Below are 26,643 nucleotides of genomic sequence, written 5' to 3'. Positions count from 1 at the left end.
CACACTGGAATACACCATAAAAATTGATGCAGATATAATGTGAACAAAAATTCATATGTGGTAAGAAGTTAAAAATGCAATATACAATATACATTATCTAACTAATTATTCTCCAATGTTCAAACAGTTGTCCAAAACAATAAATTAATAAGAATGAATCTTAAAACTTTATTTCCATTTTTTACTGTTAATTCGTGAATCTCCTTTCCCATTAATTTCCCCCCACTCACCCCTTTTCTAAGCTTGTTGATTTATTTCCATCAATATGTGATGGTATATACTTTTTTTTAAAAAAAAAGATAACCTATATTCTCAATTATCAAACATGGATTTAAACAAATGAATGTTGTCTTCTGAGATGACAGTGGAATTCTTGGTATATCGTGTGAGAAATTAGTGTGATACAATAGTGACTTTCAAGAACATTATTAGATTTTGCATTTCAGAGATCAGGGAACAGAAAGTTTCTCAGACCCAATTTAGATCTTAAATCTTGTGGTTAATTTGAATCAGTTTAAAACATAAACCAGGAGTTCCCACTGTAGCTCAGTGGGTTAAGAACTGACATAATGTTGGTGAGGATGTAGGTTCCATATCTGGCCTTGCTCAGTGGGTTAAAGATCTGGCATTGCTGCAAGCTGCAGTATAAGTCACAGATGTGACTCAGATCTGGTGTTGCTGTGGCTGTGGCTTAGCCCTGCAGCTGCAGCACCAATTCAACCCCTAGCAAGGAACTTCCATTCACCTTAGGTGCAGCTGTACAAAGAAAAAAAAAATCAAGTAATAAGAGGAGAGAGGTAAGTTAACGTTTTTAGAATAGGAAGCCAGGTAGGTAGATACAACAACTTGGAGACAGACATACACACAAATTAGTGAATAATCTTACTGAATTTGTTTAGGTATATAATCATGAAAAAATATCTAATGCAATGTATATATTCTTTGGTTGCTTGTGTCTATTTAACAAACAAAATTGTTAACCATCTCAACCTCTTAATGCAAATTTTAATGAATAATGTAATATAGATCTTAATATGTTTATGTTATACATATGTTACCTAATTATTTTAGGGAACTCATATTCTTAGCTATCTGTGGTTTTTTTTTAATTATTGTGATCAATGCAATGTAGCAATTGTTCAGTTGTTGAATTATGTTCTCAGAGCCAATTTCCTGATGTATAATATCTGGGTAAAAGGATGTATGTCTTCTGGAGACTTTTGAAAAAAATATTTGAAATTACATGTTGTGCCGTTTTACAATGCCTATTGTCATCAGCATAACTCTTGGGAATGATTTATCACAGAGTTAATATTAATAGGAACTGCTCTTAATAGGTTCTCTTGAAAGCCTAAATTGGTATATGATTTTACTTTAATTTGCATTCTTTCACAAACAATATTTTAAACTTAACAATTAATTCCTTTAGAATTATGATCATTTTTGAGCTATTTATACAAATTTATGTATTTTAGGGACCCTCTTTCCTGAGTGAAATCACGGGGTTTGAGATCTCATTGTTCTTATAAAGTGTAATCTAGAAATATCTTGATTTTTTTCGTTCTCTTTTTCCTACCTTCCTTTTTTTTCCCCTCTTTTCTTTTCTTCCTTTCCCTTCCTGAACAATTCAGCCGTAAAAGCATTAGTAGAAGCAAAGCAAGACAGAGTTTCATGGTCCAGGAGCCGGGGAGTCACAAGCAGCAGTGACTAGAGCAAGTTGTAAGAGGGTGGGTTGAATATCCATACTGAAAAACAGGCAGCTTGTGTAGAAAAAGCAGAGTAGATATGATAGCCTGGCCTGAGGTGTCACACTGAGGCATGATGATGAAGGTCTGCAGGGCAGGAGATCTGACATGAACTGTTTTGAGATTTTAAGGTCCAGAGGGTGCACAAGGGCATCTGTATGGGATCAGAGACACAGTGTAAGTATGGTAACCTCATCAAAAGAAGAGACCCATCCTAGAATTCTCAGGTCTTAGGTTATGAGAGGGTGGGTAGGCTGGAGATTGTGGTCAGGCTGGAATGGTGGCTCAGAGTTCAAATGGGATGAGAAAGTCATTCACCCATTGGTGAGGCCTATATGGAGTGTTAGAGGCCAAGCAGGGTGAGGAGGACTTTCCCACACAGTGTACTTGGTGTGAATGTCAGAGCCCAAGTAAGGTGAGAAGTGTGTGTAAATGGTGCTTGATCTGCATAGGAGGTCAGAGCCCAAGCAGGGGAAGGAGAATAACTGCAGGAGGGAGGAGGTGACAATGAAAATGGTACATTTGTTGCATTTGAGGGCTCTAATCAAGTAATTAAATATAGTAAGGATAATATAAACTAGATTTCTTTTTTTTTTTTTTTTTTTTTTTTGTCTTTTGTCTTTTGTTGTTGTTGTTGTTGTTATTTCTTGGGCCGCTCCCACGGCATATGGAGGTTCCCAGGCTAGGGGTTGAATCGGAGCTGTAGCCACCGGCCTACGCCAGAGCCACAGCAACATGGGATCCGACCCGCGTCTGCAACCTACACCACAGCTCACGGCAACGCGGGATCGTGAACCCACTGAGCAAGGGCAGGGACCGAACCCGCAACCTCATGGTTCCTAGTCGGATTCGTTAACCACTGCGCCACGACGGGAACTCCTAAACTAGATTTCTTATAGTTGAAAAAGAAGGTGCAGTTAAAGAAAAGAAGAAGGTATAAATCAATTGTGGTGTTAGTTATATATTTGTACATATTTGTTAGATACATATATTTGTTGGATATATTTTTCTGTGTATTTTTGGAATAGACGTAGATATGCATATATGTATACATGTGTGATTATGGGGAGTATACAGATACACACACATATGAAATCTCAGATCTGTTTATTCAGAAAGTTTGGGAATAATCACATTTCAATAACAATAAGCAAAATTATGTCATTGGGAAAGAAACTAGGACTTCTTATAAAAATGGTTGATTTCAAGGCTGAGCCAGGGAAATGACCAGATAAGATGAGCCTGTAACATACTGTCATACCCTCAAATGTGAAAGTATTTAAAGAATATAGGAGACATGTTGAAATAACACAAGTCAGTTTTATTGGGTTCCCTCTGGACAACTTGGTGTAACTTGAGCATCAGAATAATAGTAATAACAGATTATTTTTTCTTGAATAAAATAGAAAACCATGAGTCCATACAAATATAAATAAAAGAATAGTTTGGTAAGGAATAGTATGTTTGTACAGGTTCAAAACATCACACCAGAAAAAGTTATATTAATTTACAAAGGAGTAAAAGAGTAGCTTTATAGTGGAAAAGGCTGGCAAATAAAGCAATTGAAGTGGTCCAAGTTAACATCCTCAATAATGAGACAAATTGATATTATGTATCACTTGATAGAAACAGTGAAAAAAAAATGTGCCATCACTTTTGGTGCTATTTCTGCCTTACATGCATAATCTAAATCTCATAAGAAAAATTAGACAAGTCTAAATAGAAGAGCCTGCTACAAAATAAGTGACCTGTAGCCTTCAAAATTGTCAAAGTCATGAAAATCAAGAAAAGACAACAAATATTACATAATGAAGGAGATGAAGGAAACAGGATATTTAACTGCTATGGATGGTGAATGGGAACTTTTTGCTATAAATGACATTATTTATATCTTTACAAAACTTGAGAATCTAAGGGCTAGCTGATATAGTAAGTGGCCTCTAAGATGTTCCTGATCTAGTATTCACGTCCTAGTTTAATCCCTTCCCTTTAAATATAATCTGGACCTAGAAACTCATATCTAATGTAAACAGTACAGCAAAAGTGATAGGATGTTGTCTCAAGATTAGGTTACAAAGAAAATGGGGCTTCCATCTTGGTCCATTTCTCGCTATCTTACTTTCTAATTCTGATGGAAGTTGGTTCCATGGTGTTAAGTATTCTTGGGCGAGGCACCCATGGCAAGGATGTGAGGAATGCCTGACCAGTGAAATACCAAGTCCTTTATTTCAACAACCTATGAACAGTTGAATCCTGCCAACAACCATGTGAGTGAGCTTGGAAGCATGTCCTTACTCAGCTGATTCTCTAGATGATACCACAGCCCAAGAGGATACTTTGCAACATTATGACCCAATAGGAAGACCCACATAGGCCAGATTCCTGACCTACAAAAATGGTGAAATTTAAAAATTATTTGCTGTTTTTTGATCTTTATGTTTTATGACTTTTTGATGCTACATAGAAAAATAATACAAATCATTTTAATAATATATCATTACTAATTTCTTGATTTTGATGGTTGTTATGGTTATGTAAGAAAACGTCCTCATTTGCAAAAAATATACACACAGTTTTTGGAGGGCAATTTGTTTATCAGCTTGGCAATTTACTCTCCAGTGACTCAAGGAAGAATATTTTTTGGTAAATCTTTCAACTTTCATTCTTTTAAAAAAATATTTGACAGGAAAAATAAAAACTAATGAAGCATAGATTTTTTTTTTCCCTTACTATTTGATCTCTTTCTACTTGGCAATACTATCATTTCCTTAGGTTTATTTTCAGTTGTCTATCAAGAAAATAATGTTTGCCTCTCTGGAAGCCTTGTTGTTTTCCAAGGATTTACACAAGGGGAGTTCAAATATTAAAAGCAGAGGAAGGAAAATATGTGAATTCAATACTAGTCCTATTATCTATTTTCTCTTTATTTCTGAGTGAACTTTTGATGATGTGGAAAATGCATACCAGAATATACACCAATTATGTTTTCTCCTGAAATGCATTCCTCTATTAGTACAGATAACTAAGAGTTAACTGAACAGAAATACGGTTATATCATGACCTATAAGGCAAGGCTCATTTCTTTCTTAGTTCTACATTAACCATTGTTATTTGGGAGTTTAAATTTTGAATCAATGATATTTGTCATCAGGCATTAATCTTCACATTAAATATTAAGAAATTTTATTTTTTGTAATTATTATCTAATTCATGCATTTCAGTACTTCCATATTTAGATTTTCTCTTATGAAAACACTTCTCTTTAAAGGTGTTCATTAGATGCCCTATTTAAATGTCTACCTCTTAATAATAAATAAGTAGAAATGTTAATGTACAATAAATATATATTAATGGAATTTTATGACAGAGTTTACAGTAACTATTTTGAATGTATTTTTACAAACAACATTTCATGTCAAGGTTTTCTTTCCTCAGTTAAAGATTTTAAACTATTTTACCAGGTGGTTGATAACTCATTAGCACCTGCTGAGATAAATATATATCTAGATTGAATCCATGAAGACCCAATGAGACTCTGTTTAGTCAAAATCCTGGAGTATCTATAAATAGCAGAAAAATATCAGATAATATAGGTCAGGTATAGGCAACATATAGTTCTTGTATTTTCAAAAGAAACATAAGTCAATTCTGGGAACAATATGTCTTTACACTGTGTCCTTGATTTTTTTTTTTCCTTTCTACTTTTTGGTGTTCTTCATCTCCTGCTTTCCTCATTCAATACATTCTCTTCTAACTCTTTTATTCTGTTTTTTTGTTTTCTGAGCCTTCACATTCCTGCTTTTTCTTCCATCATCATTGCTGTGCAAAGACAGATTCAGGTCAGATGAATATGTCTTTTTCAAGATTACCTTCCTTAATGATAATGAAAAATTTTGTGAAATCATATGATTTAAAAATCATTACAGAGCATAAAAAAGTTAGCAACAATTCTAAGGCCAACTGTTACATAAGATTTTTTTTTTTAATTTTTTGTACATGTTTCTATGTTGCTAATACTGCCAGCATTTTTCAACCCAAGGATATTATCAAGACCACTTCTGACATCTGGGCTGCATTATGTAGCAGTCAGAGGAAAAAGTCACATGCATTAGCCCTCAACTTCAGTGAAATAGACAATTCTAGTCATTTTGCTATTCTCTAGAAGTGCACAGTGATATTAGAGTTATGAAACCCTTTATTAGAACCTCAGCCTTGAGAAATTGTTCTGAAAGCTTTGGAAGTCTGTGTGGCTTTTTGTAAACATCTTAATTTTAGGAAATTTGGCAGAATGTTTAATTACCAGAAGGAGATCATGCTATTAATCAAATTTGGAATTGCTAACATTACAAATAAATGATTGTAGGCAAATTGAGGATTTAATTAGTTCTTTCAGACGCAACATTCTGTTTGCTTTCTCTTTTGAAATTGTCCCCAAATGAAGATTGTGCAATAACATCTTGAAGGAAGTACTGATAAACCTCATTTAATTTGTTTCCATCCCTTTTAAGACTCTATTCCTACTAAGAAGAAATAGCTCGTTGATAAGAAAGCAGTTCAGTATTATGACAGATTCAGTCTCCCCAAATGACTGACTTTCAGTTTGGCACCAGTGAAAGATTATTGCCTCAGATGATATTTATTTTGCTGGCTCTCATATAGTTTAAACTCTGTAGTTGAGTCAAAAATGTTACAAGAATAAAATGATGGTCAGAGAACTCCGAGAAATCTTATTAATTTTATAATGGTGTTGAAAGCTTACCAAAGGTTTTTGTTCTCTAAATCTACTGCTTTGAGCAAATCAGAGGGGATTTCTTAACTGCTGAAGAGAGACAGGGCTTTCTTTGGTTTGCAGTGTATGAAATGACAAATGTGCGATCTATGGAAATCTTATGGAAGCTTGTCTGACAATATCAGTTTTGATTTTTGAGATATATACACATATACACACATATATATAATTGTACACATATGAATATACAACAGTACAAATATGAATGAACAGAAAGTGTAAGTAAACCACTGGAGGGAAATTGTGTTTATGATTGTGATGAACACATAGCTAACTTTAGCTACCATTAAAAGGTACAGACATTCCAACATTGTTGTTATTTATGAAAAAATTTGATCTATTTTAGGATTAAATATGGGCATCAATGGCAAGTAAATTACAACTGGTAAAGGGATAGCAACAGTGGTAAAGAGTAAGTATTATGTTAAATATCCACAAATAATGCATAATGAAAACTTCCCTATTTCATTTATTTTGTGTTTTCATGCATTACACCCAGTCCTGCCTCTTTGGTTAAGGGGATCTGCTGTTGTCATCAGGCTCTGCGTGGAAGAATGGGTTGGATTAAGTCATGAAAATCCATGACCTTACTCATATTCATAGTTATTTTTTCCACATAGGTATTTCTATTTAGAATTGACCCTTGTAAAAATTTGATGATGAAGGTAGTTTTATTTTGTTCACTTTAGCTTATTTTGGTGGCTGCTTTGTTTTCCTCTCAATGCTTCAAGGCTTTCACTGCTCTAAGTCTTCTATGTTCATTCATCTAGTCTATAAGTATTCACTGAGTGTTTCTTAAGAGCCAAACACTCAGCTAAGTGCTAAGTATACTTTGAATAAAAAAATAAATAAAATTTTTTGCCTGGACTTGATATTAAATGTGGCTGGGCCCCATAATTAATCATCCTATTTATAACATTTATATCCACTTAGGATGGAGTGGTTAGTTTGCTGTTAACTTCTAATAAAATAATTTATTATTATAATTATTTTAATATAATGTCCTTATATCTATTGATAAAAGTTTGATAGAGATACAGTATTCTTTAATTTCTAAAGTAAATGGTATATGACATGTATGCATTTGTGTCTACATAGATATAAGTATTAGATAACACATATATAATCTTAAGTATTAATTTGGGGGACACAGAATTCTAAAAATTGCTTCAACGGGAGTTCCTTTTGTGACTCAGCAGTAACAAACCTGACTAGTATCCATGAAGATGTGTATTTGATCCCTAGCCTCATTCAGTGGATTAAGGATCTGACATGGAGCTGTGGTGTAGGTCATAGATGTGGCTCGGATCCCATATTGCTGTGGCTGTGGGATAGGGTGGCATCTGCAGCTCTGATTCGACCCCTAGCCTGGGAATTTCCATATGCCACAGGTGTGGCCCTAAAAATAAAAATAAAAATAAAAATTGCTTAAATTAATTTTTAAAAAATATTTTTGAACAAATACCTCAAATATAAGTATTTTTACTCCAGAAACTGATTGCCTTTTCTTTTTCATTCTATGGGAGTAGGTACAAGGCAACATTCATTGTCAATTTTTTTTTCTGAGATTCTCTAACTTCAGGAAGGTTTCCATTTGCATTTATCCATCATCTATAGTTTCCTCTGTGCTTCTATTTGTGCAAATTTCTCATTTTTAGAATAGATGAAGACATATTGTAAAAATATCCTAATGTTACTAATTTCTTGGTAGAAAATATGGTAATACATTAAGATACGAAATAAATCACATGTAACACAATATTTATTTAAATTGGTGTCAGATACATTGTTTATAATGTACTTTTCTTTGGAATACAATTCTTTACAATCTCTCATATAGTTTCTCAATAACAAAGTGCCAATATATCAAAATTTCAGGTGTACTTTTATTTTATGCAGAAAAGATTATTTTTAAGAGAATTATCTTATTCTGTGTTTACTGGAAAATGAGTAATCTGAAGCAAAGCTCCATCTTGAAAATGTTAAATGTAAACAAAGAAGGACATAAATAAGAAAAGTAAATAATATAAATATAAATAAATAATATAAAAATAAAGAAATAACAAAGAAGTAAGTTTTAAGAGTAAAACCTTAAAACTTGACCCTACCATTTTCTAAGGGCCTCAGTCATGAGTGTGCTCTTTCACTGAAGCACCATATGGAAGAGAGGTAGACAGTCTCTAGGGCTGATCACAGTTTATTCCAGTGAGAGGTAGGGTAGAATTATAATACCATTTAGGAATAGGTGATTAAGTTTCAGGTTTGACCAAAATTCCAAATGAAGGCTTGCTGTCATGGAATCCTCTAATGCTCATAGAATGTAGAGAATGAACACTGAGGATTTAATTTCTGAAACATGAATTAAAACGTGTAATAAAATAGGTTCTAATTAACAGTGTTTGTTTGAAATCATGGAAACTCAACTCACAAAGCAAATCAGAGAAAGCAGATCTTGACATTTTCCAAAAATATTATAAAATTATATTAGTGCTTTTGAATTAACAAGACATCTACATAGGTGAGGAATTTGAAAAAATGCCATTAAAATTATGGAATGGTCATGACTTTAGGAAATCTTTGGGATGATTTACTTATCCTTTTGAAGTATTCTGAGAGTAGTAATAACATTGTTTTATACACAAAACATGATAGAACTTCTGACTCATCACTCCCTGTTTTTCTGGAACAGTAGAACAGGTGGGCATGAAATAAAAATAAAAGAGGAAGAAGGAGGAACAGTGGCAAGATAGGTCTAATCACAATGGTAGGCAGGGAGAGTTAGAAATGAAATCTAAGAATGTGATATACCTGCTATTCTGTGTAACAGCTACCTGGGAAGTGACAGGAGAAAGTGAAATATTTTATATATACAGATATATGCACAATAATAATTATGTATAAGGAAAGCATGTTCAACATATAACTTAACTTATAAAGTTTTTATTCAGTTAATTATTTAAATATTAAATGAATGCTTGCTATACACCATACCCTATTCTAGGCACATCAAAAAGGACTCCAAAAGGGAGCAAAACCAACCAAAATATGTGTTTTTATGGATGTAACATTCTAGAGGGGTGACTGAAAATAAACAAGTTATTAAGTAAAATATATAGTTACGTGTATAGCATATAGAAGTAGTATCTACAGTAGAAATTCATATAGAGTTGTTATATATGGCAAATATATAGTAGTATAGATGGTGATATAGAAACATCAAGTAGGAAAATGGTATGGGCGTTAAAGTTTAGTATGGTGCTTCCAGAAGATATTGCTAAGAACGTTTATTTTGCATAGATATCTGTGGGCAGTGAGGGTCTAGCTCTCTAAGATGTGGGAAATAATATTCTAGGTAGAGGGACAGCAAGCAAATGAGCTGGGAGTGAATGGGCATGTTCGCGGAGGATAGTGAGCCAGTTTGTTTGAGATGTGTGGAGGAGGAAGAGAGCTGTAGGATAGAACAAGAACCCTTAGAAGTGACAAGTCAAATAATGTAATACTCTTAGATCACAAGATTCTGAAAGATACGGTATATCTTTCCAGCTATTTGTGTTGTCTTCCACTTCTTTCATCAGTGTCTTATAGTTTTCTGAAAACAGGTCTTTTACCTCGTTAGGTAGGTTTATTCCTAGGTATCTTATTATTTTTCATCCAGATGTGAATGGTGTCTTTTCATTAATTTCTCTTTCTGATAGTTCATATTTAGTGCATAAAAAAACAACAGATTTTTGTATATTAATTTAATATCCTACAACTGTATCAAATTCATTGATGAGTTCTAGTGCTGGGTATATTTTGAAACTGTTGCCAACAGGATTTGCTGATGAGATGTTCACCAGGAAAGAAGAGGGACTTGAAGGGGTATAATAAGGTTTTTAGTCTAAACAAATATGCAGATGGATTTGTTATTAACTAAGATATAAAAAGGTGAAAGAGAAACATGTTTTGGTGTGGACTAATGGAGGCTCAATTATAGAAGTACGAAGATTGAGATTTCTATTAGACACCCAAGTGAAGCTGTCAAACAGGCAGCTAGATAAATGTGTCAAGTTCAGCAGAGAAGTCTATTCTGGAGATATCAATTTGGAACTATCTATCATCTCTCTCTCATTCTCTCTTTCTCTCTGTGTATATATAGACACATATATATCTACAACTATGATATTTAAAAGTATAAAACTATGTGTTGTTACTTAGAATTTAGACAGTGAAGGGGAGACAACAATCTGGAGCTTTAGGCATTCAGAAAGTTAGAGGCTGGGAGATGATAAAAGGTCAATAAATGAAACTGACAGAGAATATCCAGAATAGAAGGAAAACAGAGGAAAATAGATTAACCATGTAAATTACTGCTAATATGCCACATAAAATGAACCCTGAGAAACAAGCTTTAAGGACACTGAATTAATGTTCATACTAGGCAGTTGAGAGTGAAAACCTTATCAGAGGATGTTTGAGACAAAAAAAAGAGAAAAATTGGATACAGTAAATAAAAATAACTCTTTCTAGTGCTTTTCTCCAAAGAAATGAAAAAGAATAATGGCATTAGTTGAAGAAGGAATTGGAACAAACAATTTGTTTTAGGATGGGAAAAAATAACATATTTCATTATTAATAGGAATGAGATTCTAGGCTGGGGAATTTTAAAGTAAAAAGAAGTAAAAAAGAATTGCTGAAATCATGCCCTTAAGTCAGCAAGAGGAATTGTTTTCAAGTGCACAATTATTGGAATTGGTTTTAACTAGGGCATGGATAACTCCTCTAAAAGTAGGATGCATGCCTGCAAATCAGATAGGTGTGTAGATATGGAAGAAACTTGTAAAAATCTTTATTTGATTTATTTTCTTAATGAATGAATTTAATTTAAAGAATGAATAATCATTAACTGAGAGGGAGGTTGGAGTAAGGAAGTTTAGAGATTTGAAGAGAGAGGAGAAATTATAAAATCACTTAGATGAGAGTGAAACAACTAGGGATATATAATATGATTGCCTGGCAGCACTAGGACTTACTTGAAATCCATGATAATGGATATAAGTGCAAATAAATAAAGACCAGTCAGCACAGTATCATCACTTTTCACCATAGCCAAGTTCAGATGCATGAGTGCAGTTATGGAATAGGAAGAGAATTAGATTTAACCAGGATTGTGGTTTAGTCAAAATAAAAGTGATACAGGAATCAGAGATCCAAATTCCATTTCTCTGACTTCAAAGTCCTTTTGCCTAATTATTCTACAAGATTCTTTCAACAGCAACCATATAGATTCTAAGGAGAAAAGCAAAGTACTATTCTGAATGTCTGAAAGATATACAAGTATTGAGATGCCAGAAATTTAAAAAAAATTATTTTTAACCAGATTTTCACTTTTTTGTTAGGTTCATGGCATTGCGTAGGTAAATATTTTACCTTCCTTTCAGTACAGTAATACAAAAGTAGATAAATATTTGAAAGAGGCTCTCATCTAACATTTTTTCTCAGCATAAGAGAAAACATTTTATTAATGTTTTCTTCAGAAATACTGTCAAAATTGTGTTAACAGTTGAAAAAAATCACTTGTTACTTTGTAAGTTTGATATGTTCTTACAAAGACTGTTCTTATGTTACTATTGATTGCATATGTGACAAAAAGAATGCCCAGTGAAAAATCACCAAGATATTTTAGGTTCAGTTTTACAAATTTTATTTGTTCCAAATGAATTATGTTTGACATAACTGTGTGTTTAATGCCTAAAATTGATCAAAATTATATCAATTTAAATTAATGTGAAGACAAAAATTTATTTTTATATTAAAAGTTAGAAGTCAGCTGAAATCTCCTCTAAAAAATGAAAATTTAGCACTTAAATTTGGCTACTCACATTTACTTCACTCTTATATTCCAGATGCTGTTTTGTTCTTTGTAGGAGTTTTATCACTTGAAGTGCACAATACTCTGAAATAGATGCTAAAATTATTCCCATCTTACAGATTAAAGGATAGATAGGTTTAATGACAAAGTCATAGACATAGTAGGAATTCATGTGCAAATATTATCTCTCCATGTAACTCTGCCTTACTTTATACAAAATATTACAAATGTAATTGGAGAACTTGGTTGTCATCACTTGGAATTTTAACATTTGCTATTTAAAGGAATATTCCAATTTAATCCAGTTGAAAACTCTTTAAGAAAGTTTAGTTCATGGTTCAACAGAGAAAGGGGATGGGGAGACAGATAGTAGAGAATATTAGATAACCAATAAAATAAAATGTGTGTTAAAAAAGCCAACTTGGCAATTTTTAAAGTAGAGTTCATTTATAACATTGACATTGAAAAGATTAATAATAAAACATTCCCATGACTGCCAGAGTTCTTAAAAAGACCTCTGAGAACCCCCATCCTTCCCCTTCCTTACCTTACTGCTTTTTTGGCTCATGTGACTCTACCCAGAATGGTTTGGTTTTCTTCAGACAGGCAGACTTATTCTCAGGATCTTTGGACTTGAGGTTCTATATGCTTTTTTTCACATCATTTATGCTCATTTTCTTCAATCTTTACTTAAATGTCACCTCCTCAGATCTACCCAACTTGATCATCTGAATTTAAGTCATAAATTTCCCTCTATGATACTCTTGTTCCCTTTGACCATGCTCTGTTTTTCCCCACAGCACATTTAGTAATTATTAACATAATATTCAAACTACTTGTTTATTGTTTTTATTTATTTTTTGGCCTACTGGGTCACCTAGTAAAATCACCCCAAGATTTTAAGCTAAGCAAAAGGAGGAATTTTTTGTTTTTATTACTCATACATGCAAAATACCAAAAATAGTATCTAGCATAGAGTGCTCAATAAATATTTATCAACTATATATCCGAATAGATGTTATGTGTAAAAAAAGTACAGAGCAGTGGCCATACGATGGTCTGGAAACTTCCAGTGGGTTAGAACTGGTAGAGTACCTGAGCTTGAATGTCAAGACTAGAGAGAGATCACTCTAAAAATGCTACAAAGGCCTTTCTGGATCCATATGTCAAAAATAAAGAATACATTTATCCTAAGTAAATAAGAGGAAAATCCAGGGCTCATGTTACAATATGAAAAATGTGTGTCAAATAACAAATATTAATACATTTAAATAGCAGTTACTCAAACTGCCACATAAACATATAAGTAGGCTTAGTAATGGTCAGAGAGAAATATTCAAAAGGTGAACTCTTTTCCCCATAAGAAAGACTATCCTAAGGAAAATTAAATGTCTGGCCTCATACAGAAGTGTTAAAAAGTAGAATTTTTTTTTTTATCTTTGGTGCCCTTGCAAAGGGCTAAGTATATTCCTGTTAAAAATAAGTCTATTATATCCCTGCAGGACTCAAGTTAATTGTGATAACAAGTTATATATGATTTTATAATAGAAAAAAAAAAATCCTTGGCTCCCTGTGTAGCAAAAACACAAATACATAGACAAAGAAGGCTCCTCTTCATACAGATTCTCTTGCTGTCTCATCTCTCTGTCTCTGTCTCTTGGACTTGTTCTATTATAAATTAGAAATGAAGTTTAAATCACTTAGAAGATTATTTTTTATACCCAAGAAGCCGGGCAGGAGTATAATCTATTCTGAAATTCATGAGAAAATCCTTTAAAATGTCAGACAACAGTTAAAACATTCTATGATTAAGGCATATTTTAATTTTCTTAATGTCAAAACTCTGCTGTGGGAGAAGCTTATGCACACTCATTTGATATTCACATGTGCTGATATTAAAATGGATCCACACTCTTAGAAGTATCAATATCAAGGATTGAGTTTTTTTTTTTAAAGGGACAAGTCTGACCTTCCGAAAAGAGAGTGCAGAATAAGATGAACCAGAAATTAAAATCATTTTGAAACAATAAGTGGCATATTTTTTAAGAGGATCTAGGTGAGGATGGATTAAAATTTTTCTCATGGATATTGCTCATTAAGCAGATTTGCATTCAATAATAGCAACAGACCTGGGACAGGTATAAATAAGGATGTGATAAGGTGATCATAAGTATAAGACACTTCTATCCTTTTAAATAAGACAGGGTGAACAATGAAGGGGCTGAGTGACCACTTCCCAGATATATGTGGCCAATAAATTTAGTTTATTCAGTATTCTACAAGTATTTCTTAAGAACATGCAACATGCTGAATCCTAGCCATTAGGAGACTTTTCTCATTGAGCATAGGTTTCGTGAGTGCATTTCTGTGGAGGCCCGATGTCATATACTGTGAATAAAAAAGTGAACACAGCAGGGCAGAGCCTGCCCTCAGGGGGTTACAATATGGTGGAAAAGACAATAAAATACAAATCCAACTGTAATGTCATGTAATGAACAGTGCTATGAAGGGAAAAAAAGCAGAATATGGGAGTAAAATATGACAGGGGAGGTGCTTTTTTGATGGCAGTCAGGAAAGTTCTCTCAGGGGACATTGCAGCAGTGAACCAAGAATTTGGAAACATATGGGTAAATACACAGAGAAGAATATTTACAGAAGGGGCCTAGCAAGGTCAACTACTTTGGGTTGGAAAGATGATTTGCCTATTTGTGGAAAATTAGAAGGCTATGACCAGAGCAGAGGGGAAAAGGCAGGAGAGTGGTAGGTGTGAGGTAAGTCCAAGAGACATAGTCCATGTCAGGATAAAACTTATAAGCCACAGACAAGGCTTTTAGACTTTATACTAATTGTGAAAAAAAGCCATTGGAAGGCTCTGAGTAGGGCAGTATTGGAGCTATATAACTTGAGCCATACTTCAAAAAGCTACAAGGCATTAAGTGCAAGCTCTTCTATAGTCTATATTCAAATAGTTTTGACTATGAAGAAATAGGTTTTACTTCCATATGCCATGGGTGTGGCCCTAAAAAGGCAAAACCAAAAATAGTAATAAAAATGCACGTGTATCCTTACTCTTTCCTCTGAATCTTCTGCCTTACTGTGACACTTATATATGGGAAATGCTTGGCCAAATGGCGGACAGATGTCTTGTCAAAATGCTGGTTTAGAGATCTCAGGAAACTGTTGCAACACACTTATTTTAGTGTATGAATAACAACTTTTGGAATCCCCTCAATCAAATAGCCTGTAGTTATACACAAAATTGAAATTCAAGTAATTTTTAATTACTTATAAGAATACATGGAAAGACTAGAATTTTTGGATTATTTTACAGTTTAATGGGAGGTTTTTAACTTCTATAGACCCTACACTGAAAAACATAATTCAAGACCCTCAGATATGGAGCAGTATTTGAAAGGATATATTACTTTAATGCTTTGTGACCGCCATAAAAAAATAGCTAATGAGGATATTACGAATACTTAAACACAACTCCAGATGAAAGCACTATTTTTTCATGTAAAGACAATGATTTTGTTGAATCTTCACTTATTATATATGACATTGATTTATTATTTTACTTGTCTTTATTTGCCTTTTGTGTTAGAATCTTTGTGTTCCCTTAAAATAACAAAAAAAAAAGTTGAACTAAAAAAATATGCTTAATCAGATCTTGTATCACACATATTCAAAATAATAAGTTCTGTTATTTGTCTGATATTATTTGTATACATGAGTACTTTTTTTTTGATTCTTAGAATACAAAATAAACTCAGAACTTGAACAAAATTTTAGGTATGGGAATTGCTATTTTTGTTAAATGTAGCCCTTGAATTTTTCATAACCTAGCTTTTCATATTATTAACCTTACTGCTTTAGAAAAACATTCAGCATATTTGAGAAGTACACTACTAGAAAGAGTTTTCTAATTGCATCTCATCTCATATATGCTGATAGCTGATGAATCATAATTTATATATCCAATTATTAAACATCAAACTAGGCATTACATATTATATTTACATTTTAATATACAGTAGTCTCCCCCCTCATCTGTAGTTTTTTTTTTTTTTTCTGCAAGACTTCAGTTACCAAGTGTTGAGGTCTGAAAATATTAAATGAATATTACAGAAATGAATAATTCAAACATTTTAAATTACTGATAGTTCTGACCAGCGCCATAAAATTTCACACTACCTTGCTCCAACCCACCCAGGACATGAATCATCCTTTTGCCCAGGGTACCTCCCCCCTCCCCAACCTCCGTTAGTCACTTAGTAGCCACCTTGGTTATCAGATCAAATGTCATGGTATTATAGTGCCTGTGTTCAAATAACCCTTATTTACATAATAATGGCCCCAGTGTTCAAATAACCCTTATTTACTTAATAATGGCCCCTGAAGTCCAAGTGTAGTGATACTGGCAATCTGGATATGCTGAAGAGATATGGTAAAGTGCTTCCTTTAAGTGAAAAAGTGAAAATTCTTGACTTAAAAAAGAAAAAAAATTATATCATGAGGTCAATAAGATATGTAGTTAAAAATGAATATTCTCTGTGAAATTTTGAGAAGGAAAAAAATTCCTGCAAGTTTTTTTTAATTAAAGCAGAGTTGATTTACAATGTTGTGCCAATATCTCTCTGTAAAGCAATGTGACTGTCATATATATATATGTATGTATGTATGCATGTATACATATATATATATATACACACACATATTAATTTTTTTATATTATTTCCCACCATAGTTTATCCCAGGAGATTAGATATAGGTCCCTGAAGAGAAGAACCATATTGTTTGTCCATTCTAAAGGTAATAGTTTTTATCTACTAACCCCAAACTCACAGGCCATTCTACTTCCTCCCCCCTCTCCCTTGGCAACCACAAGTCTGTTCTCTAATTTCTGCTAGTTTTGCTGTCACACCTCAAACTGCAAAATATATGGCCACAGTAAGTTTGTGGTAAGTTAATTCAGATGAAAAGGGCTTTATTTTTGTACAATAAAATATTCTGAGAGAGGTAGAAAAAGAGATCGTATCCACATAATTTTTATTACAGCATATTGCTATAATTTTTCTATTTTATTATTAATTATGTTGCTAATCTCTTTGTCTAATTTAGAAATTAAGCTTTATCATAGATATGTATTTACAGGGAAAAACATAGTATATGTGTACAGGGTTCAGTACTAATAAGGTTTCAAGCATCCACTGAGGGTTTTGGAATTTGTCCCCTGCAGATAAAAGAAGATTACTATAAAATCCTTTTACACTTAGTAATGATACTGGAATGTAACCTCCATGAAAGTATGAACTACAGCCATATTTTTTATCCATTTATGCTTTAAATAGACAGCTGTTGAATAAATGATTGAATAAGTGACTATTCTCAGCACATTTTGGCCATGTCCTTTAAGTTAGGGCTTACTTTATGATCTTCCAAGGTTGAGTAGATCTCTGTACATCTTTATATATATTTTCCTTCCAGAGTTATCTTCTTTTTTTTAATTCTGCTTCTGTATTACATCCATTCTCACAACTTTAAATATTTTCTATGCATCATTGACTTTCAAATTTTTGATTTCAGCCTGTTCATTCCTCTAAGCTCCAGACTTTTGGCCATACTACTTGCTCGCTACATCCACTTAGATGTCTCATAGGCATGTTAAATTTACTAAGGCTAAATCAGAATATGTGACTTCACATAACTGCCCAGACTGTCTCTCATCTCATCTTCCTTATTTCAGGGCTAAAGCTGCAAACTTAGGAGTCTTTTTTGATTCTTCTATATCTCTTATCTTAGCCAAAGTGTTAGCAGGTCCTATTGGCTGTTTGCCAGTGTATTTGAACCTATGCATGCTTTATATTTTTACTATCACCAACTTTATCCATGACCATCAGCCATCCTTTCAATGATCATAATATACCTCTAACTCATTCACTTCTCATTATTTTCTTGCTTCCCTATTACTGGAAACCAGAATATGTCACCCCAAAATATGCCTCTTTGGCAGAAAAAATATTTTGAGCTGAAGGCAACTAAGCAGTAACAAACACAGGAAAAACTCCCTCTTTTCTACTTATAGGAAGGAAATTAATTATTTTACTGGCCCATACTCTTAGTAGTCTGGAGAGGGCATCAAAGGAATCTCCAAGGAAACAAACCTTGCTAAACTAATCCTTATCTTTCTTAATTAGGAACCAACTAGGCCTAGTTAAACCACCCATAGCCCAAACTGCTGTGTCTTGTTAATTCTTCACAAGTGTATTTGTTCATTGTCTAAAAAGTCTAAAATCTTCCTGAGCTGGTTAGATCTTTGGGTCATCATTCCCTTATGAAGGCTCCCATGTATAGGTAAGACTTTAATAAAATATATATGCTTTTCTCCTGTTAATCTTTGTCAGTTTAATTTTCAGACTGAGCTGGGAACCTTAAGAATGTTTAGGAAAACCTTTTTCTCCCCCACCCTGTAAATTATTTTCCACACAGTAGTTAGAATGTTATTTTAAATGTTAACACTGCATAGTTCAGGTTCACAATTTGGTGTTTTTACATGAAATCATCCACGCAACCGTCACCACAATCAAGATAACAAACATATCCATCAGCCTCCCAAGAATTCCATTTGTAAGTTCTTTTCTTGTTCTGCCTCTCTGCCCTTCTTTCTCTATCCTCCAGTCAACTACTGATCTGTTTTCTGTCTGTAAGGATAGTGAAACGAATCATAAATATAACAATAAGTAGAGTTAGTATGGACTCTTACCTCTTTCACACAAGGCAATTATTTTGAGATATCTCCATTTTGGTGCATAGATTAATAGTTGAGGATTTTTTTAAGGAATATTGTATCGCTCTTCTGTGAAAGACTTTTATTGTTTTCTTATTTGTAGTGGATATTTTATATGTTTTATGGTTGCCAAATTTAACACACACTGTCTATAGATTTTCCCATAATTTGTATTTTTTTCTTATTTCTGCTGTAACACACTAACACAAACGTGGTGGCTAAAAGAAATTTTTTTCCCCTACTGTTTTAGAGGTCTGAATCTAAAATGGTTCTTCAGGGCTGCATTCCTATTAGAGGCTCTTGAGGGAATCTATTTCCTTGTCTTTTCTAGCTTCTAGAAGCCCCCTGTATTCTTTGACCCATGACCCCTTCCTCCATCTTCAAAGGGAACATGGTAGCATCTTCTCTCCTTTCTGAATTCTCCTTCCATTCTTACATCTCTCTCTTTCTCTCTCTGGCTCACAACTATAAAATTCCTTTGCCATGTAACCTAACATAACAACAGACTCCAGGAATCAGAATGTGGATACCTTTGTAGGCCATTATTCAGCCTAAAACCTGGGTTCTTTAATGTTAAGGTAAAAAGAAAATACATTTGTCCAGTTTCCTTATGGCTAGGGTGTAGGCATTCCTTTTAAGTGCTTCCAATCAGAATCATTCATGCAAAATTATACTTTAAAAAGAGGAATGTGAGGAGAAATTGGGGGTAGATGTATCTTTTTTCCATACATGAGATATATTTCTAAATCCTCAAGAGTAGCAATGGTGTAATTTTCAGATGCCAGTCCTAAAGAACATAAGTGGGCACTTCCTTGTCTCTAGAAATTGAACTGCTGTTGTCAAAAGTTGGCAGCAGTAAACTTTTTGTTAAGGTAAATCCCTATGTTGTGATTTGGCTAAATCTTTTTCCCCTAGGGAGTTCATTGTTCTAAACCATTATTCTGTAAGCTATCTAGAAGCTTATAATTCATTATTTCCCTGAGTGAATTACTAGTAATGTAGTAATATAGACTTTTCTCAACTAAAACCTTTTACTGATATGAAAATTTGTACTTAAAACGGTTTTCTAAAGAAAGATTCTTTAAAAAAAAGAATATGGAAGTAATTATTGCACCTATTGGCTCCAAGGACAGTGAGATGCTGGCTACAATTAAAGAACTGGACTTTTGTCAGCCCATAGAATAAAGCAGTACCACAGTTATTCTCAAGTTTGTCTGGAAAGGAGTATCAACTGAATGAAAAGTTTAGCAGTATGATTACCATGAGGATTATGAGGAATGGAGTTGTGTGTATAATGTAAAGATTGAGAATTGTGACCTCAGAATCCAAAATCTTAGCCAAAGGAACAGTAAGAGAATATAGAATTTCTAAGACTGGTGTAGAAGAATCTCAGCTAACACTGAAAACGTGAGATGGTCCAACGTTGAATTGAATATTCTATGTTTTATTTTTTAATTAGAAAATGATTTGAATCTATACCCTTACCACATCTCCTCTATGAAAGGGAAGGAAAAGAGAGGGGCTCTGATTTGTAATGGGGGCTTGGGGAATGGGGTTCTGTTCACCGAGAGCACCCTAAGCCCTTCCATGTCCTTGGTTCTCTTCTGCCAATAAAAGCAGTGCCTCTTCCCTAGGACATGACGCTGATTCTCCTTTCCTTTACAACTCTGTCATGACATTCCAGGCTATAGCTCCTCTGTTTGGAAAGCCAGCCCTCGCTTCTTACCCCCATGCCTTTATTAATCTCATAACTAGAGATTATTGCCTACATGACCCAGAAATCAAATCTTGGAAGGAAAAGGCTTACACATAGAAAGAATAATGATGTTTTACAAAAATAAGAAAATATGTATCTCTGAAGACCAGAGAAAAAGTAATTTAATTTTGATTCTGTCTGAATTTATCCATGTATGTACACTTACCAGACATTCTAGAGGCAGGGTTTAAACTCAAGGAACTGTAACTCTCAGTCTTTCTTGTTCTCTTTTCCTCAGCTCAGTATGTTTGTTAACTTAAAAAAAAAAATGTACAACGTGAGAGTTGTAAGTTAAGTTTTACGTGGGGCAAAATGGGGACTGTAGCCCAGGAGGCAGCATCTCAGATAGCTCTGGGAAACTGCACTGAGGAAGTGAGGGTGGCAGCTAGGATATACGGGAGTTTTGCAATGAAGGGCAGGTAGCAGAAACAAAAAATTATTGTTAATAAAAGGCAACTGGATATCTCAAGGAATATAGCACTTTTCTACGTACAAGATGTGAGGGTCTGTGCCTCACTGAATCATTCCTTTGATATCCACTGCAACCCTCTGGAGCCGGTATTCTGTGTTTTTCACATTTTGAGGGTTCACTGTCAGGAGTGGCTGCAGTCTTGAGGCTGCTAGGTGGCAGGTATTATTTGTTTCTTTCCTGATTTCCCTCAGGGCTCACCAGCTTGGAGATGGTTGTAATTACTGATGACTGTGACATCCTTTGTTTACTGATATGGCAGGCAGTATTTTATTTCTCATGTTTGATTAAGCACAGACTCTTTGATTGACTATGAAAAACAAAATTGATTTATCAGACATTTTGTGACATAATGTAGATGAAAGTCTGAGGAGTCAGGAATGTTGAGTGGATTTATTTTATGCAATCTGTCCTACCACTCACTAACCCTAACTCTATAGGTAGTGGGAGCTCAGATGACCCTTTATCAAGGTACTGATAAAGACTTCCTTGGGATAAGAGTCAGCATCTCTGGACACTCTAATACTAATTTCAGTAGGTTACGAATGCTGAGGTGAGATTTTGCCACTGAAATGGATTCTCAGTGTGGCAGAAACCACATAGAAACAGTCAGTAAACAAAGCAATCTTTACATGGTTGTACAGTAATTAGCAAAGCTGCATTGTTACTAGACATATCAATTTTTTTTTCTTTTCCTTTTTAGGGCCACACCCGTGGCATATAGTAGTTTCCAGGCTAAGGGTCCAATTTGGAGCTGCAGCTGCCAGCCTACACTACAACCACAGCAGGGCAGGATCTGAGTCATGTCTGTGACCTATACCACAGCTCATGGCAATGCCAGATGCTTAACCCACTGAATGAGGCCAGGGATAGAACTCACAACCTTCTAGCAACCTTCCTAGTTGGATTTATTTCTGTTGTGCCATGACAGGAACTCTGACATATCAAAATTTTAATATCACTAACTCTATGTTAAATATCATAAGAAATGTTAGAATAGTACTTTAGAAACAAAAATATTTATTCTCTGCCCTTTTATTTTCTATATTCTAAGACAAAAAATTCAAATAGATATTGTAATTAACCAAATATATTGTTAAAAATAATCACTGTGCCTCATAATAATATGCACGTTTCTTTGCTCTATCATTGATGTGTGCATTCTTAATAGAATATTGTCACAGAAACATGAATATAATTTTCATCAAGTCGTGATGTATATCTACACTAATAATCTGTGTTTGTACTGAAACAACATTTATTATCATTTTGGGGAGGAATGGTAAAGATAAATATACAGATTTAAAAAAAGATTTTTAAGACATAGGCTCCAAGCGTAAAATTGAAAAGGATAATAAAGTATAGGTATGCTGCAGGCTGAAAATAGTAAGAATATACTTGACTAGTTTATTTTGGGAAATAATACCAGGAGAAAAGAGTGGGGGACCATGAAGAATGAAGGGTGCAAGTAGGGAAAACCAAAGATATGTGAAAGATCTGGTCACTGCTGAGTCAATGAATTCGTTCCCATTCAGATCTTCCAAAGAGACTTGTCATGAACTTCAAATTGTCCGCATAAGGAATAGAATATGTATCTATAAATTTCTATACCCTTTACTCAGGGGATGCTTATGGGTGTTAATTCCCTAACACTTCCAGGTTTGCTCCTGCAGGAGGGCTGAGAGGGTTTCCTTAGGCACCCAGGAGTGCCATTTTCCAGAGAAGGTGCTGGTCTCCACTCTTTTCTTAATTTAGATTTCCCAACATTTGGATTCCTGGGATTGTATGCTCCAGGTGGTGGTCTGGGAGCAAAGGCATTGATTCCTGTCTTTGTTTCTGTCTCAGAAATCCTCTTAAAATTATACAATATTCATTCAGCTGATTTTTCTTGAGTGAAAAATTAATCTAGATGCCATTAGAGTAAAATATACTTAGAAATGCATTTCAGTTTGAATATAAAACTGGTAATTAGAGAACTTTGCATATAAAAAAGAAAACTCTTCACCTGAAATAACCCGCTGCCTGCTATTCATTTGCATATCCTCACTTTAACAGTTAGATTCAGGCAGTCAGAATATGTTAATAGCTGCACCCATTTCATATCCTAATACAGGAAATCCAATAGCTCAATGATAGGCATATACGTGCTTTAAAGAGAATCTCTAAAATTACTTGGCAAAGGAAAAATATTTCTTGCAGCTCTGCACATCTTCCCAGAAAGCCCTTTCAGGAGCTCCAGTGAGCGGTCCATCAGCACCAGTTTTAAGCTGCAGAAATGGCATCTTTCTACCACAGGCACTGTGTAATCTGAATTTTAATCACCTCCTTTGCTTACCATGTCTAATCCTTCTCTATCTATTCTCAAACAGCCAATCAATTTAGTTCTACCTTATAAAGAAATCTGTTACATAAGTTCTGTTCTGATATGGGAGAGAAATTCTGTGGCAGCTAATGAAATGTTCTTGGTTCAAATTAGGAAGTAGATATTTAAAACTTAGTTAAGTTACCTCATATGACTCTCTGTTAATATACTAAATCCCTATTTAATCTCCTACTTCAGAGTGCCTAGGTATTACACAAGGCATTGTTCCATTGTTACTGGAAAAGTAAATGTAATCAGTCCAAATGTGGTCGGTGTTTCAGTGCTTTTAACAATCACATGGGTGATTTTTACACCACTTTAAGAAATTTTGCTTTAGACTGTTTGACAGGAAAACTCATGAATTGTACAGTATATGTCAATGGCATACAGAAGTTATTAACATGCATTTATATAATAAAATCTAAATCAAATTCCTTGTATTTAAACTACTGCCTTCTCCCGGGTTCCCAAGTATGTGTAGCCAACCTCAGAACATAAAAATTGCAGTTGTAAATTGGAACAGTGTATCCTAACTAAAAAGTGTTAGCAGAAGCTGCCAAATGCTTAACACCTGTATGGTTATTTGGGGTAGTATATCATGAGGTCAATGCATGAAATTTCTCATTGGACCAGAGGGGAATGATGTCAATTAGTTAAGATCAGCTTTATATATTACTTAGGGATAACTATCCCAAAGTGTGAAAATTTAGTGCATGCTTTCACATTACATAATATTTTATATTTAATTAATCCCAACTCTGTTTTTTGTTCCATATTTATTTGCTTATTGATTTCTGCATCTTCTGTTCCTAGACCTAGAAAGTACTCAGTCAATGTTAGTAGTTCGATGGATACTTCTTGATAAGTATGTTTTTGGAAACTACAGTGTTTACCTGACGTACTCAAACTCAAATGGTTTCTCTCTTTACTTCCTTATTTTGTATGTCATAACCATTTGTATTAGAAGACAATTTTGATGGGGCTGGTGGCAGCATTTCAAACTGAAGAACCCTGCTTGGTGAGATAGTTTTAACACCTCGTTTCTTGAACGATATTTGGAAAACTTCCCAGCTCTACCTTGAAAACAGGTGGGACTAGGAAAAGATGCATCTGTCAACAGGGCTCTATTACTATTTCAGTTTCTGTCAAGTAGTCCACTGGCACATTTACTTCCCTTCTTAGCTATTCAAGATCCAAGACTTCGGCTGTTGGCCGATGAACTGCTCACTGTCAGCGCAAGCAGCAGTCCAGACAGAACATACACATCTCAGCTGCCTACATTGAGAAGCACACTGCAACATTCAAGAGGAATAATTAGTGGGGATCATTTGAAGGGCTCACACTTAGTCTGAATGAAAGTAAAATGAGTTTCCCATTGTGTTTGAATCACTTGTCTAAAGTCAAGCTCACTTTTTAAAAGAATGTTTCACCTTTGTCTGATTGAATTTGGTTTGATGACTGGAAACATAAACCTGGTACATAATAACCAGAATGCCAAATATATAGAAATTACAATTAGAGTCAGAATATTAAATGGGGAGTTCCTGTCGTGGCGCAGTGGTTAACGAATCCGACTAGGAACCATGAGGTTGCGGGGTTCGGTCCCTGCCCTTGCTCAGTGGGTTAATGATCCAGCGTTGCCGTGAGCTGTGGTGTAGGTTGCAGACGCGGCTCGGATCCCGCGTTGCTGTGGCTCTGGCATAGGCTGGCAGCTACAGCTCCGATTAGACCCCTAGCCTGGGAAACTCCATATGCCGTGGGAGCGGCCCAAGAAATGCCAAAAAGACAAAAAATAAATAAATAAATAAATAAATAAATAAATAAAAAGAATATTAAATGGGCTACATTTTACTCATCAGCCTTTCACCATGAGTTCAAGAAAATATTGATGCAACAGGATGCTTCCCAAATAAAGGACACTTTATTCTTCAGTATTTCATTGTATTAGTATAAGTTTAATAAAAACGCATTTGTTGTTGTTTTCATCATAGTCATTTATTAACAAAATAAAATATATTATGCATTGATAGCCTGAAAAATAATTAGAAGTGCCACCTGAGAGACTATTTTATAGTGTTTTTTAAAAAATATTTTATTTATTTCGATCTCACTCTTTTTGCTCCTTATTTCCCATTATAAAATTATTTTGTTGATATACACTGCATAAAGGTGAAAACTAAATTAAAAACTAAATTAAAATAAATTTTAAATATGAACTTCTTACTGATTTTGCTTTTCTGAAAAAGAAATATTTAAAAGGAAAGACAGGATTCCTTTTGAGAAAACCTATTCAAAAAATGCTTTTTTAGTATCCAATCAGTTTCCAAATACACTGACAAATTTAGAAAATTTTTATAAAAATAGAAAGAATAAAATTGCATGTTTCCAAAAGTGATTTATAAGACTCTTCACTTTTGTCCCAGTAAAACTATTCTGTTTTTAAATTTATTCTTTATGTGATTTAAAGAAACTGTAATAATGTTGATTTGCCACAATTCTACCTGTTAAAGTTTTCAATAACTTCTAGACCAATGGCCAAATCTTACAACATTGTTTTTCAGCTTCTGTTCAAATTAATTGAGCGAATTGCCCTGAAATATTCCAATGTAGTAAGTTAAAATAAAGTGGAAAGGGACATAAAATTTATAAAGGAACACTTCTATTTAAGTTGATATTAAGAAATTATATCATTTTACACAGTCAACACTTTCATAATGCAGAGGTATAAAAGAAGCTTCTTATCTGTAAGGAGGCAGATGCTTCTGAATTAATTTTTGTATATCACTGGGAATTTAGTCTTTAGGTGAAATAAAATTTATCATACATGGTATAAGGCAGAAATATTACAAAGAACCGCTATGTGATTTATAGGGCTCATAAGAAA

General features: G+C 34.0%; 1 protein-coding gene across 15 annotated transcripts in view; it reads left to right on the top strand.

Annotated features, from left to right (window-relative positions):
- LOC146397805 (uncharacterized) overlaps positions 1 to 26,643 on the top strand; it is a 1,134,194-nt gene that overhangs the window by 472,679 nt on the left and 634,872 nt on the right. The gene's annotated exons all lie outside the window — the stretch shown is intronic.

The sequence above is a fragment of the Sus scrofa genome, chromosome 13 (assembly GCF_054392235.1).
Source record: "Sus scrofa isolate SSC_HxYL_T2T_F1_AM1 chromosome 13, Sscrofa_HxYL_maternal_Yorkshire_Landrace_v2.0, whole genome shotgun sequence".
Classification (NCBI taxonomy): Eukaryota; Metazoa; Chordata; class Mammalia; order Artiodactyla; family Suidae; genus Sus; species Sus scrofa.
This window is presented reverse-complemented; position numbering and strand designations above follow the sequence as displayed.